Source organism: Triturus cristatus, chromosome 9, assembly GCF_964204655.1.
Source record: "Triturus cristatus chromosome 9, aTriCri1.1, whole genome shotgun sequence".
Classification (NCBI taxonomy): domain Eukaryota; kingdom Metazoa; phylum Chordata; class Amphibia; order Caudata; family Salamandridae; genus Triturus; species Triturus cristatus.
In genome coordinates this window covers 1,041,788,806-1,041,804,401 of record NC_140592.1, presented here as the reverse complement: position 1 = coordinate 1,041,804,401, position 15,596 = coordinate 1,041,788,806, and the positions used below count along the sequence as shown (strand labels likewise).

The 15,596-nt window shown below is 44.0% G+C and overlaps 1 protein-coding gene across 4 annotated transcripts in view; it reads left to right on the top strand.

Annotated features, from left to right (window-relative positions):
* The window catches only part of BAHD1 (bromo adjacent homology domain containing 1), a 571,779-nt gene that overhangs the window by 279,959 nt on the left and 276,224 nt on the right, over positions 1–15,596 (top strand). The window lies entirely within an intron of this gene.

The window sequence follows — 15,596 nt, the reverse complement described above, 5'->3', positions numbered from 1 at the left end:
ATTTGGTAACATAATGTCTTGGATTTATTGGTATTCATTTCTGCCTCTAGAAGTGCTTCCTGAAGGTCATTGATATAGATTTAAAAAAGAAATTGAGCCCTATGGCACCGCTGCTTTACTCAAGCCCATGCCAGGAAGTTCAGTGGAAGTGTCCCTCTCGCCCCAACTCAAGGGCATTGATACCTGCTACTGGATTAGATGTTCTTAATATTTTTTTCAAAGTTGTCCTTTTCCACTAAAGGCATAGGCAGCCATGGACACATCATTTCATAAGATGTCAGAGAGTGTTTTCTGCTTCTTTGTAGTGTATTTGAAAGTTGAATGTTGATGAATGAAACCCTGATCAGTGCTTTAGAGGCATGGTCTAAAATCCTGAAGAAACCTCGTCCACATGTGGTCATCACTGATCAATGACTCATCTGATAAACAGGTATATATGGATTATCTGTCTAACTGTTATTATACAAAAGGACTTTTTAGCCTGGAGTCTGCGAACGTACAAACAATGTAACCGAGGCGAAAGAGACGCTTCTGTATGTTTAGCCAGCAGCCTGAGGCAGCTTTACAACCCTTGTTGGATAGGAGGTTCTGCATCTTTTCAGTAGCATTGATAGCTAGTTCAACCTGGCTTTTCTTTCTTGTATCGTTTACCTGCCCTAGGTTGTGTGACTTTTATCATGGATAACATTATTTGCCGTTTGGAATCATTAGTATACCGGTCTAGATTTACATATTTTCCTCATATTTCCCATTTGACATCTTTTTTTTGCCTTTCTTCTTGTTTGTAACCATAAGAATTGATTATATATATACAATTTAAGTGTTGGTGTAACGTTCTCTGCTGGCAACCAAGGTTCGCTGTAGAGAGACATCACTTACTTGCTAAGAACATTGTGAGTGTGCCTTAATATATCTTAAGGCAAGTTTCCTCAAGGTATTGAGGTGAAGCCGATTTCTCCTTTTGCCCATAGAAATTTTTCAGCTCTTGTGCCTTTAATTAGGATTGCAATAATGTTTGAAGACATGTATACTTTCCCGATGACCATAACGTTTATTGCTGTACAGATATGAGGTTCAAAAGGTTTCCCATTGCGTCCTTCGCAGGGGAGAAGTAGGCAGGTTTTGAATGTAAGCACTCCAGCTGTACTCTGAGTACTTCTCCAGTTTCATGCCACCCCCCCTTAGCAAGCAGTGCCTCAATTGCTGCACTTTTTCTTACAGTCCTGCCCTGTTTGCTCCCAGCTTGCTAATTTAATAGAAGACACTCATGCCCAATGCAGAACCTGAAACTATTCCACTTGGATGGCTGGAGATAAACCATAGAACTGTTTGTTGGTAGGTCATCTGCATACCAATTGTGCCCTTAATCTACTGTGCATTCTTTCAGAAAATGGATGCATTGAAGCAATCTAGGTTTGATCTACAGCACAAACAGATAATCCATATTATGTAGATTGTCAGTGCCCACTCTCGTTTAGATGGCAGAAACAATGTTTATTGTACCCCAGTGGCTGGAGTAGCCTACAGAGATTTTTCACCTGCAACAGCTTACATTTATCCATCGAGCAGACCGCCATTAAATGACGGAATGATCAGGAAGCACAGCAGGGATGCGTGCCTTAAGGATCTGCTATAGACGTTATGTCTGGTGCGTTTTCAATACCTTCTTAGGATTCTTTGATTAGCATAAAGGAGATCATGGGTGGCAACGTGATAATCCTAAAGCAGTGTTTCCCAAATCTGTGGGCCACAAGCCCATGTTTGGTGGGTCGCAAAATTCCAAGTAATAAATAAAAATGGCTTTAAATTCTGTTTTCATCTTGTCACATTTGCTGTGCTTCAAAAACAGAGGTCAGATATCAAACTATGTATTCTGCTGTCTGTGTTTTTTAACAGGTTGACTGATGTTTACAGACTCCTCAACCTTTGCAGACAGAGAAAGAAAAATGAATTATGTGACAATCTTGCTAGGGTCCAGGAAGTGTGAAAGGAAAGGCTGGAGGATGTTGTTTTTCATAAGGCAAACACAATGTAAATACCTATAAATGAATTGTACACATTCAGCAATTAGGAAAGCAAAAATGAAGCACATTTTTTGTAATTCTGAAGTGTGATGCAAGCAAAGATTTTAATAGGATCAGAATAAATCAGGACCCTTTACTTGGTGATGCACAATTAATAAATATTCACTGAAACCCTATTTCCTCCCATTATCATTTGTGTGCAATATAGTTTTATCAGTAAAACTGTATGTTTGTGCAAATTTAGTGGCCATTTTAATCGAAAATGTGCTGTCTGTAAATGACAATGCGCTACAGCATAATGCTTTAGTTGCATTACGAAAACGCACCCCCCTCATGTCCATAAAAGCTAAATGGGGCGCAAAAGTTGGTCTTTTTACAAGTGGGACATTGTTCTAAGAAGTTTGGGAACCACTGCTCTACAGGATTAAGTTTTGCATGATCATTCTTAACCAATCTTTTACACGCACCCTTCAGGTGCGAGTCTTCAGTGCTGTCTCAATGGCTTTTGAAATGGTTGTTCATGGTGCACTGATTAACATCCTTTCAGCCTACCAGCAGTGTTGAGGGTTTACACACTAGAATACCTGTTAATTTCTGGATGGTCATACCAATTTTTTAGGTCTCGCCTAGGCAGCGCTTGCGCTGTCTCTTTGAGACATGCTGTATTCAGGTATGGACTTGAACCTTCACCCATTTTCCGCCCATCTTTTCAATTGTCTCCTCTTACTGTCCTTTTTAAATGGTGGCTTTTGATTCAACCGAGAGCAGATTACCGGCTCTTCCCGGCTGAGGTGACCAGCCAGTAACAGGAAGGGGCGAGCACGGATTGCGACCTGTTGAAAGATGTTATAGACCCGTATCCGGAATAAAGTCAGTGTGGGGAGCGCGTGAAGGGGCCTCCCAAGGGCTTGCGAATGCAGGCTTCTTTATACGACATAATGTACCCCAGCGAGCCCTCTCACATGCATGCTTCTGGTGCACGTGTGAGCCACAACAATCCATCCCCGACTGAGTGACTCGGGCACCCGAATGACACGGGACATATTTGTTTATTTGACTGTAGATAGCGCCAAAATTCCATCGCTTCATGGCACAAAAATAGTGAGCATCATTCATCAAAGGGAGGTTTGCTATCGAAGTCTGCACTGTGTGATAAAACCAACTAGTTTCCATGAGTGGAGCAGCAGTGTGAAGGTGAAACGGAGGCTACAGACCAAGCCACGCACAGTGGGAAAATTCACCTAACCGCTCCTCAGTGCCAAGGCAAGGCAGCAGATGTGATTGAATTGAAGGATGACTGGCGGGAAATATCCCAGGCGGTTTCCTCGCTCTCCGCCTCCACCACACGAGGCTTGCAGCAACACAGCGGGCAGCCAGGTATCCAAGGCATCCAAGTGGGGCTGAGAGCGACGAGTCTCGGCACCCCACAGTGCTCCGGCGGCCTCACCTAACCCTGTGCTGCTAAGACAATTCCAGAGAGCAGCAAGCGGCAACACGGAAGAGCAGCTGAGTAGAGTGTTGGAGCTGTGGGCTCAGACGCGAGACGGAGCAGGGCGCTGCATGGCATTGAGGCATTGGGGCTCTGGAGGCATCGTGTGGAGCGGCCAGAGGCCTGCAACCCGTGGACATCGCGGCTCCTCTCCTAGCACTTTCCTGATTATTGTCCCGGTGCATTCTGGGACTTGTAGTTGTGTATTTCCCCACAGAGGTACATTGGACTCCCCTGCCTGCCTTGTCAGGTGAGTTTCACCGTCAGGACGAGGAGGAGCCCCGCGCAGGCAGCGGTCATGTAATCTGAGCGCGGCAGAGCAGAGTGAAGCGGAGTGGTGCTTTCTGGATTCCTGGATCTGTGGGAGAAAGCCTAGACCCATTTTCTGCCCTGTGTCCCTTTCCTGTATATCGGGTACTAAGCGTATTATTAAGTGTTTGGGACTTTACGCTGTGAGCTTCAATAGCCTGGTACTGTCATACTTGTGTATAACTGGGAGTTGTATACTATGGCCAGAAGAAAGTCACTCACAGGGAAGGGCGTGGTGGGCACTTTAGATGCCTTTCTGACCCGGGCAGAGTCAACCCTAATGCATGAGATAGCGCTAACAGAACGTAGGCTGTCTCTGGAACCCACGGGAGTAGGGCCGCTTTTACATGTACACACCCAGGAAGCTAATACGTCCCTCACAAACTCCCCTATGATATCTTCTGCACCTGCATCTCCACCACCGGTGGTAATCCCTCCGCATGATCTACAGGCAATAAATAAGGAGAGTGCGAGACCTAAAGTCATCACAATGGCCCAGAAAGCTAAAAACATCCAACCTTCCCGAATGAAACCTCCCGGGAAGAAAAGGAAAACAATGGCTAATACTAGGCAATCCAACAATAGCCAATCATGCACCACAGAACCCTTGACTAATCTTGTGCCAATGCCGCTTCTGGAGTTCACTCCCCCTGCAGACCCGGTCAGCGCCGTTCCTGCAGGTGTAGGTATGAGAGAGTTCTGGCAAAAATTAGAGGAAACACTAGTGGCGGTTGTATCCCCCTTAAAAGCCACACTCACTAAAATCGAGAACAGATTAGCGACCCTGGAAAGCCTTGTTAACCTTAATACTGCATCAAGCCAAGGCCCTAGGGTCCCATTCAGTGCCTCAGAGGCCTCTGCACGTGAATCTTCCCAGACCAGAGCACCTATTCAGTCTTTTCCTCCCCCAGGGGGTCCTATTAGCGCTAGCCCACAACTTAATATAGTCTGCACTGTTTCTGAAGGTGTTCCCCCTAAGTCTCAGGTAGGTCACCCGGTTTCTCTCTGTTCTAACCGACAAGAGGGCCAGCTGAGTCTTGTAAACTTAACATCTAATTTCTATCAGCAACCGGTACACAAGGTGGCCACAGAACAGGGGTCTCGTACGAACCCAGGACCCCAGAGGGTAGAAAGGGGGGGAGCCATGGGATCAAAGGTACTTCACCTCCCGCCCGAAGCTGTTCCACTTACAGTGGTTCTGGTGAACGTCCCCACGCTCCCTCAGGGGGAGTTTGAACACTGGTCTACTCTGCGTAATTGATCCCTACATTATTTAACTGGGAAAACAGGTTTGACAAGTGAGCTTTTTCGAGATTTTAAAATGGCCCGTAGGATAGGGTGGGTGGGTCAGTCCGCTAAGTCCCTTGAGGGAGACTGTGTGGTTCTTTCCTTTGCATCTCCTGCACTTGTCGGTACAATTTTGAACATTGTGGGTCTTTGGCCAGTTAGAAGTCAGGGGGTTAGTATTGTGCCATTGGATTTTTTCTGCCATCCTGCAAAACCCTCCCAACGCCGTTCAGAGGGCCTTGGCGGCGGCTTACCATATCTCAGCTACCCGATTCCTGTCAGTAATTCCTTTGCTCCACTTTACAAACTGGACGAGGTCGACTGACTGGCCACCCATATGCAGTGTGACAAAATAGTTGAGGGGGGACTTTTAAATCCTACAGCCTCTCCTGAGATTCAGCGTAGTAGAACAGCGAGCCCCAGTCTTGGTACTAATCCACCTTCTACTACCATTGTGTGCAATCCCACGGGGCCTATTTGCGGTAATCCCCATACACATGATTTGCGCAATGATGTTAGCGCTCTACTTACCACAGAAGGGTTGCCCTCCAGTGCAAGTCAACTCCTATCTATTTACCCAGCGAATTACACCTCCAAGAAAGTACTGTCTGAAACTAGTATTATCTCTTGGAACATTGCTGGGTTGCGTTCAAAGATTTCAAATCCTGTATGGGTTGAGTTTATAGATAATATCAACATATTATGCCTACAAGAAATATGGGAGCTGGAGCCAGTCCATATCTCTGGTTATTTGACCTTCAATACCCCGGCGGTGAAAGGCCTGGGAGGAAGGCCCAAGTGAGGCTTATGTATGTATATATCTAATATGTTAACGGTGGATAGAATTGTTTTTTCCGCGGGGAATTGCTACTACCAGATCATTCAACTGTACGTAAAACCTTCTAAGAGAATGCTAGTGGTAAATTTTTACAATAATGTACCTGCAGGAGAGTTGGGGATGGAGCTTTTTAGGATTAACGAGGCCTTGGATGTTATTTGTAATTCGAGCTCCATGGACACTGTGATTATCCTGCTGGGAGATTTTAATTGTGCACTGTGTAAATCAGCTAACCCGAAAATGTGTGGCACTGATACGCAAGAGGGGGTACTCAACTGTCATTTTTCTCACACTAAGGCTGGGGTTCATCTCAATGACTTAATGTCTTGTTATGATTTGGGATTTGCAAATGAACTTGTCCCCATTTATGCTGGTTTCACACACCCTTGCCCCGAGTTTGTTGTCCTTTATGATAGGGACCACTGTGTTGAGTGACCACTATCCACTTTGTCTTAAGCTACAACTACAAACTCAAAATATTGGGAGGAAGAATTGTGTGAACCAGGTGTTGGGTTCCTTAGAGCTGAGCAAAACGAATGGGTATGCTCTTCGTTGGTCCAAAGTCGACCCTGAGGTACTGACTAAGCAGCTTATTGTATCATGTAAAAATGCGTTTGACATCTGCTTAAATGAGCTTTCTACTGCAGATGACCTAACCCGATCTTTTCTTGAGACAACTAAAGAGGTTAGGAAGTTATTGACTGCTCAATGCCGTACTGGGCGAAAAACCACTGGCTGGTTCGATAGTGTATGCACCAAGGCATATTCCAGCCTGAAGGCAGAGCTCCATAGGCAACCTAGATCTCAGGAGGGGATAAGGAGGGCTAGAGCTTCTTATAGGAGGATAATTGCTGCCAGAAAGAGGTCACTGAGGGAGGAAGCCTGGGAGTCGTTACAGGCCGCAGCTTAAAAAAAGGACTCTGCGGCCTTTTGGAAGATCTTAAGGACCCCGCATTTGTGTGGGGATGGCAGACCTTCAATTGAGACTGCAATCCCAGAAAAAGATTGGATAACCCACTGCACTATATAATGGCCCGGACACCGATGAGCTCCCATCTCAGGGTCCTCTCTGCGTACATAATGGCAACCTCCTTGTAACGTTGGATGAAATGGTACTGGCTCTTGCCCGTAGCAAGGGGGGGTAAGGCTCCCGGCCGCGATGGCATGCCACTTGACTTGTTTAAGTCATGTGTCCCGCTCTGGGCCCCATTATTAACTCAGATGGTCAATGCTAGTGACTGCACCTCCTTCCGGAAGACTTGGACGGAGTCCATCATTGTCCCAATATTCAAGAAGGGAAATCGCCAAGACTCTGGTTGTTATAGACCAATTTCCCTTCTTGACTCCATGGTGAAGGTGGCAGGCCGAGTCATCCTGCATCGATTACAGGACTGGGTAATAGAAAATAATGTTCTGTCTGATCTCCAGTATGGGTTTCGGGAGGGCCTGGGAACCCAGGAACAGAGTCTAAACCTGGCTATGATCGTCGGGGAAATACACAAGAGCCAAAAAAGGGAGACTATACTTAGTCTTCGTTGATTTGACTGCAGCCTTTGACTCTGTAATCCAATGCGAGGCTATGGGGGATTCTTGCCGATCTTGGTGTGGATCCTAATATTATTGCCTTCCTGCACCGTTTTTATGAGGGAGCTTCAGCAAGCGTAAGATACGGCATGGATGGTCAGTGCACAGCAGGATTTCCTGTTAGAAGAGGGGTCAGGCAGGGCTGCTTCCTGGCCCCCTTTCTTTTTAATTTATACATTAATGGTCTGGCCGAGGCACTCCTTAAGAGTGGGCATGATTTTCCTCAGGTAGGTGGGAGACCTTTACCGGCTCTCCTTTACGCTGACGATGCCGTTTTAATGGCGCGTACAGGCAATGGGTTACAAAGGGTCCTGACCAGTTTTAATCCTTTTATGCTTGATTTGGGCTTAAAGATTAATCTTTCCAAAACTTTTATAATGAACTGTGCTATTGGCACCCGGAGCATTATGGGTCAGGACATCTATCTGGATTGTAGGAAGCTAGCAACTACTACTACTTCATCGTATCTCGGCGTCCTTTTCAGTCATAACGACACATGGAATCAAGCAATTGAGCAGAAAAAACTGGGTTTTAGTAGATCAACCAGTGCCCTGGCTACTTTTGCAAAGAGACTGGGAAGGAAGCCGCCCGGTGAACTCTTGCAAATCTACAAGGCCCAGTGTACTTCAGCAGCGATATACGGGGCAGGGGTGTGGGGCTTTGCGAATTCCCTTCCTTTACAAAATGTGGAAAACGCTTTCCTTCGGTATATCCTCTCCGTCCCTCCTGGCACGTCTTCTTTTGTGTGCCATGAGGAGTTGGGCCTCCCTTATTTAGCAGACCTTATCAAACTTGAGCCAATTCTTCTATGGCATAGGATCTGGATCAGTGAGCAGACCCATTTAAATAGAGACATCCTGCTTGACTGTATTAACTTGGATGGGGCACTGAAGATACCTTGGCTTAAGTTTATCTATAGGTTTATGAATGATCTTGGACATCCAGAGTTTTATTCAAATCCCAGCTCTATTGCCTGAGTATCGAGGAAAACCCTGAAGAATGAGTGCCTCGAAATGTTAGGCTCTGTTAGAATAGCAGATGAGGCTTCCAAACCTACAGTCATCCAACACCAACTAAGGCTTAGCTCTCTGGGTATGGAACCTTATTTCAATTTTGTCCCAAGTGGACATGACAGAATGCTGCTGATAAGATTCAGACTGGGTGTGGTACACAGACTAGTGACCACACCCAGAATGAATGACTGGTCCAGAGTGTTACCCCCCTGCTTGTGTGACACCCACTCAGAGCAGTCCACCATTCACCTAGTCTTTTTTTGCAAGTTTAGTCTGGTTACTTCCTCTTTTAAGACAGCAGGGCCTTGGGCAATGCTGTCCAGCACTTGTTCGCTTACAACTTCTAGATAATGAACATGTGGCCTGGAGGGTATCCACTTTTCTGAAAAAGGCCCTGCGGTTGAGGAGAAGCATGTCTCGAATCTTGAGAGGTTGCACCTTAGGTGAATTATTGGGACTTGAATTATGTTTGGCTATCATGTAAACTAGATTTCTAATGTAAGGTGTCTTTGTTATTTAATCTTTTCTTTTAACTTGGATATTTTAACTGTGCTCTTTTATCTTGAAATATTTAATGATTGTGATACGTGCTTTTATGACTGTAATTTTCATGGTCGAATAAAGCTTAATTGATTGATTGATTGAATAGGCTTAGTAGTCCCTCCTTAGTACCGCCTTTTCTCCATTTGTAAACTCCCATGAGGCCTGCCCCTGTTGCATGAGTTGTTACCCAGTATGTTTCATTTACAGTCTGTGAGCACTATATTATTCACGACCTCCTAGTTGTTGTTGCAGGAGGACAAGAAGCTTTAGTGCTTAGGCTTACACCTTCTTCACAGCAGCAAGGCGCGCCTTCATCTTTAACAATATCACCATGCCTTTCTTTTCTTGGGCACAGCTCGACAAACTATATGCTTTTAGTAAGCAGCACAGGCTGCACTGCTTACGAAAAGCTTACAATATTGAAAAAATAGACTTTGGCGAGCCGTGCCTTTCTTTTCTTCGGCGCGGCTCCACAAAGTATATTTTTTCAATATTATATGCTTTTAGTAAGCAGCTCGGCACAGTCGGCATGCTGCGCTGCTTACGAAAATCTTACAATATTGAAACAATAGACTGTGGCGAGCCTCGCCTTTCGTTTCATCTGCCAGCTCGCCAAACTCTGTGCAATAGGTCTTGCATTTGCTGGAGTTGGAGTTATTGGCATTATAAATGCCAATGCTTTTTACCTAGCCAGGGTTCCATGAGACCTCTGTTGGCTACATATGGTACTGCACCCTGCGACATGGCTAGGTACAAAAACATTGGCATTTATAATGCCAATAACTCCAACAATTGCGAGACCTATTTCATTTGCAATGCTCTGGTGTGTAGTTCCTACTAATCTGTAGGATCTGTGCATTGTTTGGACAATTTTAAACTAGGGGCTTGGTGCCAAGACTGATTCCGAACACCCCCGCAAGGTATGTTGGCCTGTAGATCAGCTAGCTCACAGTGCCACTGTAAGCCCCTCTAACCTAACCAGGGAGGCAATGGTTTCTGGCAACCACTGAACATGACAACCCTGACCCCACAGGGATCGTGGAAACAATAGAGAACCTATTTCTCAGTCACGCGTGCTCACTTATTCTCAGAAGAATATACAAAGAATACATAGTGGGACATTTTCAATAGATTTATTGAACCAACGTTATTCTTGTATAGAATACATGTGCTGCAATGATAAATAGACAGAAGCAAGTAAAAGTGATTAGAAAGCACCAAAAGTGTGAATAGTAGATCTAGTTCTAACATGGTGATAAAACAATGTAAACATGCGCAGACATATAAAACAAGGCAGTAATCGAAAGTACTCCTACTATGCGAACCCAAGTGTACCTAGAGTGTATGTAGGTGTAGAGCCAAGAATCCCTCAAGGGATGATCCAACCCCATTACCTGGTGGGAGATAATGAAGAAACCCGTCTTGGTCACGAACTGGACTCCCCTCACAAGATGCCAGACTGCTGCATGGTGAATTCTCAGCATACAAGGACCTCTGGTGTCCGCTGGAGTGCCTCCTCTGCTAATCTATTGGGAATGCCATCTTTTATAATAGAAAGCAACCTTGCAGTGTGCGTATAGATTAGTGATATTATGGATATGTACATAGACCTGTCGCCCCGTGGATAAAATGACCTTTGTACATAGTGCAAAAAGAGACCTTGTACATGATGTTCAGGGCATTGTGATAATGTTGTGAGAAGCTAGATGTGTAAATAAGTTTAGTTTCAGGGAAACTAATACAACATTGTTGTGCGCGCAAAGATGTGCAAAAGGTTACTGCTGAAAAATAGGAAAATGTAAGAAATAAGCTGCTTCACTATATGAGCCTAATTTGGGACTATAACCGGTCCTCCAGGTCCGATCCCTCCTTGCCCTCTTTCCTTCCCATCCGCTGGTGTGCAGAGTGTTACAGTGGCTGATCGCTATACTTCATCTTCACATCTACATATAGCCACTGGGTTATATGATGGCCTGGCTAGGCATCTTAGTTTAGTATTGCACCCCTCAATCATATCTAGAATGTCATCAGTTGAAAACGTTTGTCCCCTTTGTAGGCTTTGGTTCAATGTTGGTTTTCTGTTCTCCCCCCCCCCCAACTTTTTTATTGGTTTTACAACATGGTTAATGTTCACATTTATCAAGCAAATAGTTTCATTCTTGGCACAGCCCATCTTCTGCCCTCCCATCACCCCCACCCCAGCAGATGTACGCATATGGCAGACTCTAGATAGTCAAGTATCAAAGGTTCGTGGAATAGGATATTTAATTATTTTTTAAACAAACTTTATTGAATTTGACATGAAGTTCCAGGCAGCATCACTGCATTGTGTATCATTTGATCCGGACCATAGATCTCCAGGTCCCTGCCCACCGTATACAAAAGTAGAAAAAAAGCAGCAATAACCGTTACAAGTCATATATTACTCCCCCCCCCCCCCCCACCTCCCCATGGCAACTCCCTGAGCATAGTTCTAGCGCTAATCAATTGGAGCTCTTGTATGCAGTCTTGTTTCGAGTTGAAGTCCCTTAACCTCCAACAACCCATCCCCCCCCACCCCTCAGGCATGTCACTGGCAGTTAGACCCTTCCTTGTAATTCTCGTGTCATGTAATTGAGGTCACACTGTAGATCCGAGGCGCTCTGTGGTCTAACCTATTCCCTCTAGAGGCGCTTCTAGTGGATCCTCCTCCTCCTCCTCAACCACCGGTGCCCTGAGTGTCACAACTAAAGCTTCCCATGCCCTAGCTGCAGCTAAAGTTTTCTCGTTCCTCGTCCTTTGGACAATTTGCAATCTAATTATTCCCTCACATTCTGCCCACTTAGTGAGTTTCTTCTTCCACCTGACTACACTTGGGCCTTGTCTCACTTTCCAGTGCATGGTAATGTCCCGTTTGGCTAGGAGTAGATCCATGTCTAAAAATTTGCTTGTGACTTTATTTTTAGACGTGTGCGGGAACCAGTGTAACAAGCAATATTTGAGGGATGCCATGGTGTCTCTGTCAGTGACTTCAGACAGTATCTCAGTTACCTCTTCTCAGAAAGTGCCCAGTTGCGGGCAGTCCAAGAACATGTGCTTGAAGTCCTCATTGTGTATATATTACGCCGGGGACAAGCCACAGTATAGATAGCAAAGTACTTATTAATTTTCTCCGGAGTGAGATATGCCCTGTGCAATATGTAAAAGTGGACCAGTTGGAATCTCGCATTTCTGGTGCTTTTCCAAGCCCTCTCCACCAGTTCACCCCAGGTTTTCTCCGGGATAGCTTCTCCCAGGTCTGCCTCCCACTTTAAGCGCAACTCCAGTAGGGGAGGTAAAGCTTCCCTTGTAATGTGCCTGTACAGACAGGTGACCACCTTGAATGTGCCTGCCGCCATCACCACATATTGGCATCCCAACGACGTGTCTGGTTCGGGGAGTCCCCTCCCCCAGTGCTTTTGTATGGCCGCAGTGAGGGCATCGTGCAATAGGAAGTCCCCCCTGGGTAAGTCGTACCGGTCCCGCAGGTCATCGAATGGGATCATTTCCCCTTCCTCATACAAGTCCCCCATCGCAACTAGCCCCTGGTCCACCCAAGTGTGGAATAGGATATTTATGCACCCCAAACCTTACTGTGTTTCTGAGGGCAGCCTCTCTTTTTCTGTTCTTGGTAGCACCCCAATCCATTTGCCTTCTTTTAGTTGTTTTTTTAAACTCTATATTGGATCATTATCATACTTTCAAATATCAAGTCTGTGCAATGTCCAATCTTGTTTCTCTTAACTCTTGAAGAAAAAAAAGTCTGCTCTACTATATTCAGACTTCTAGTCTTGTCAGAACCATGGTTTTTTTCTAGGACGTCAGAAATGCCATTCTGGTTTGCTTCCAGGCGCCTTGTTTAGCACCTCTTGAATGTGTATTCCATTCTGCACCTGGAATTCTTACTCACAGACGTTTTGCCATTACACTTTCCAATTTTATAGATGATAGGATGCTTTACCATCAAATTTGGCTCTGTCACCTGGGAAGTAAAGATATGCTCTTCATAATTCTAAAGACTCCAAATTGTCTGCAAAAGCCTTTTCAGCAGCAGTGCAGAGTCTGGAACGCGCTGCATTTTCATTCCAGCCTCTGCTCAACTTTTGAGTTTGTGTAAAGGACTAATAAAACTCATCTTTATAACTTGCCTTTGAAGTAACCGATTCTTGAATGTTACTTCTATGCAGATTATTTTATTTAATGTCATAGGTTTTTATCATTTATTGCATTAAATGTATTTTTGTGTTTTTTGACATTTGTTTTTGTACTGTACCCCAGTAAACCTCCTGCCTACTGTTTTGCTACATTGTTTACAATTAATATTTTACCGTGGTTACGTTTTCAGAGCTGCATCAAGATTCTCAATATTTGTTTACGTATGCCATGATGTATGATGTGCTTTCTGTTGTTCTGATGTCTGAACCTTTCCTGACTGACATAACCAAAGCATGCAACCACACCTCTCTGACCCATGAGCAGAAGACATTACCCCTTAGCCTTGAAGAGAAGTGAAGTTCGACGCACATGAACCAGCAACAATAGTCACCTGGTAGTAGTCACAAAGCTTTGAGGCACATATACATTTAGGCCAGATTGCTGAACTGGGGTAGACACACGTAGTGTTTTACTAATATGCCAACCATTATTCCATCCATAGATTAAAACCTACTCCGTTAACTGTTTTTTTTTTTTTATATATATTTTTATTGGGTTCTTGGCAATCCATTAGAGCAAATAATACAGTTTATCAAACATAGACAATATGCTGGATCAAAACATAGTACATCAACAAAAAAGAAAGAGAGAGAGACCCCCACAAACCATATATAAAAAGAGTTCAGCAATTTAAATTATAGTAACGAATATCGAGATATATCTACCACATTCAAAAGATAACTTTAGTCAAAATAAGATTCCCAAATTTTGGTGAATTTACGCAGTGCCCCGATCCTTTGTGCGAATATAAATTCGGATTTCCTGACTTTCTTAATTTTTTGATACCATTCATCCACAGTTGGGACTGTTTCTGTCTTCCAATATTGAAGAATCAGTGATCTGGCCACTGCTACCAAAATATAAAAAAGTTTCGCCATAGAATCAGGCAAATTTAACTCAAGGTCCAATCCGAATATAATTAAATTTTCATATCTAGTGATCGTAAAATGTAAATGAAGAGAAAGCAAAGAGAACATTCCTTTCCAAAATGACTTCACTTTAGGGCAAAAAGCCATTATATGAGACCAGTTAGCCAGGTCCGGTTGTGTACTCCGTTAACTGTTAATGAATAACATTGGCAGTTCGCTTCAGAGGTTCTTGCAATTTTGATTTTTTTACAACTTTCGATTTTTAGAATTAGAGGAAGACTAGCATAATAAATGTCAGATGTTTCAGGTAAAGAGATCAAGCTACGAAATCAGAACATTGTCACCCGCAACTGCTGACTGTTATCATACTGGTCTCCCACTAAAATACAGCTCCCTATTTAGGCAATATTGTAATTTCAAAGTTTCAAAACACGTGCTGGGGTCAGTTTTGTGCATGTCTAACTATTTAAAAATATAAAATTTTAACAATTCCTGCTGTATCTTCTTATCTCAATGATTGTCTTGTTAAAAAAGCAAGACAACAAAAACTTCAGAGTGTAGTTCTGTGTTTAAAAGCAGTTTGGGATGCCTTTGCGTCTCCTCTTTTTACTTTGATTTTTCTTATGAGGATACTACAGCTCTCCAGGCAGTGCTAACGGGTCACTTTCTTGCCACTCATTTAATTTGCAGTGTTCTGCATCCCTCTTCCTCTAAACAAGGGGACCATTATGAAATGCTGTCGTTGATGGTGTCTGTTTGTTTTACCATTGCAGGATGGCCAACACATTGGTTCTAACTGTGGCAGCAATGCTGGAACTTTAAAACAATGATAGATCATGTTCAATACCACTGCAAGATGGACACCCGCAGCATTGTTTAGTTGCATTATTGCAAGCATATCCCCACTGTGTTTAGACAGCTGCATGTTTTCTTTTCCTACTTGTATTCTTTTCAATTATCTTGCAAATTATGTTGAGTGTGTGTGTGTGTTTTATTGCGGTCGTGTCAGATGGTGAATGCAGAAATGAGTCTGTGGATGGATGAAAGGATGTAGGAGTGCAAAGATGAGGGACAGAGTGCATGTGTAACCACTTACCGTGTACCTGTTCCTACCAATGACACAAAAGGCAACTGCATTCATAAGCCTGACCTATTGGCATTGCTAATGCTTGTTCTTCTTAAAATTCCCAGAAATAGCTGTTTGGTATGTAGTTACACCTCTAGTCTGGGTCTCCAATAAAGAATTCCCTAGACAGATTTTACAGGGTCACCTCAGATGACACTATCAGTTAACAGTATTGGTACCCATATACAGATCTGGTGAATCAATGCATCTCCGATGTGATATGCAGCAGTCTCCACTGTGTTGGTACTGAGATGCACATTTGTCAATGAATCTTAGATCTG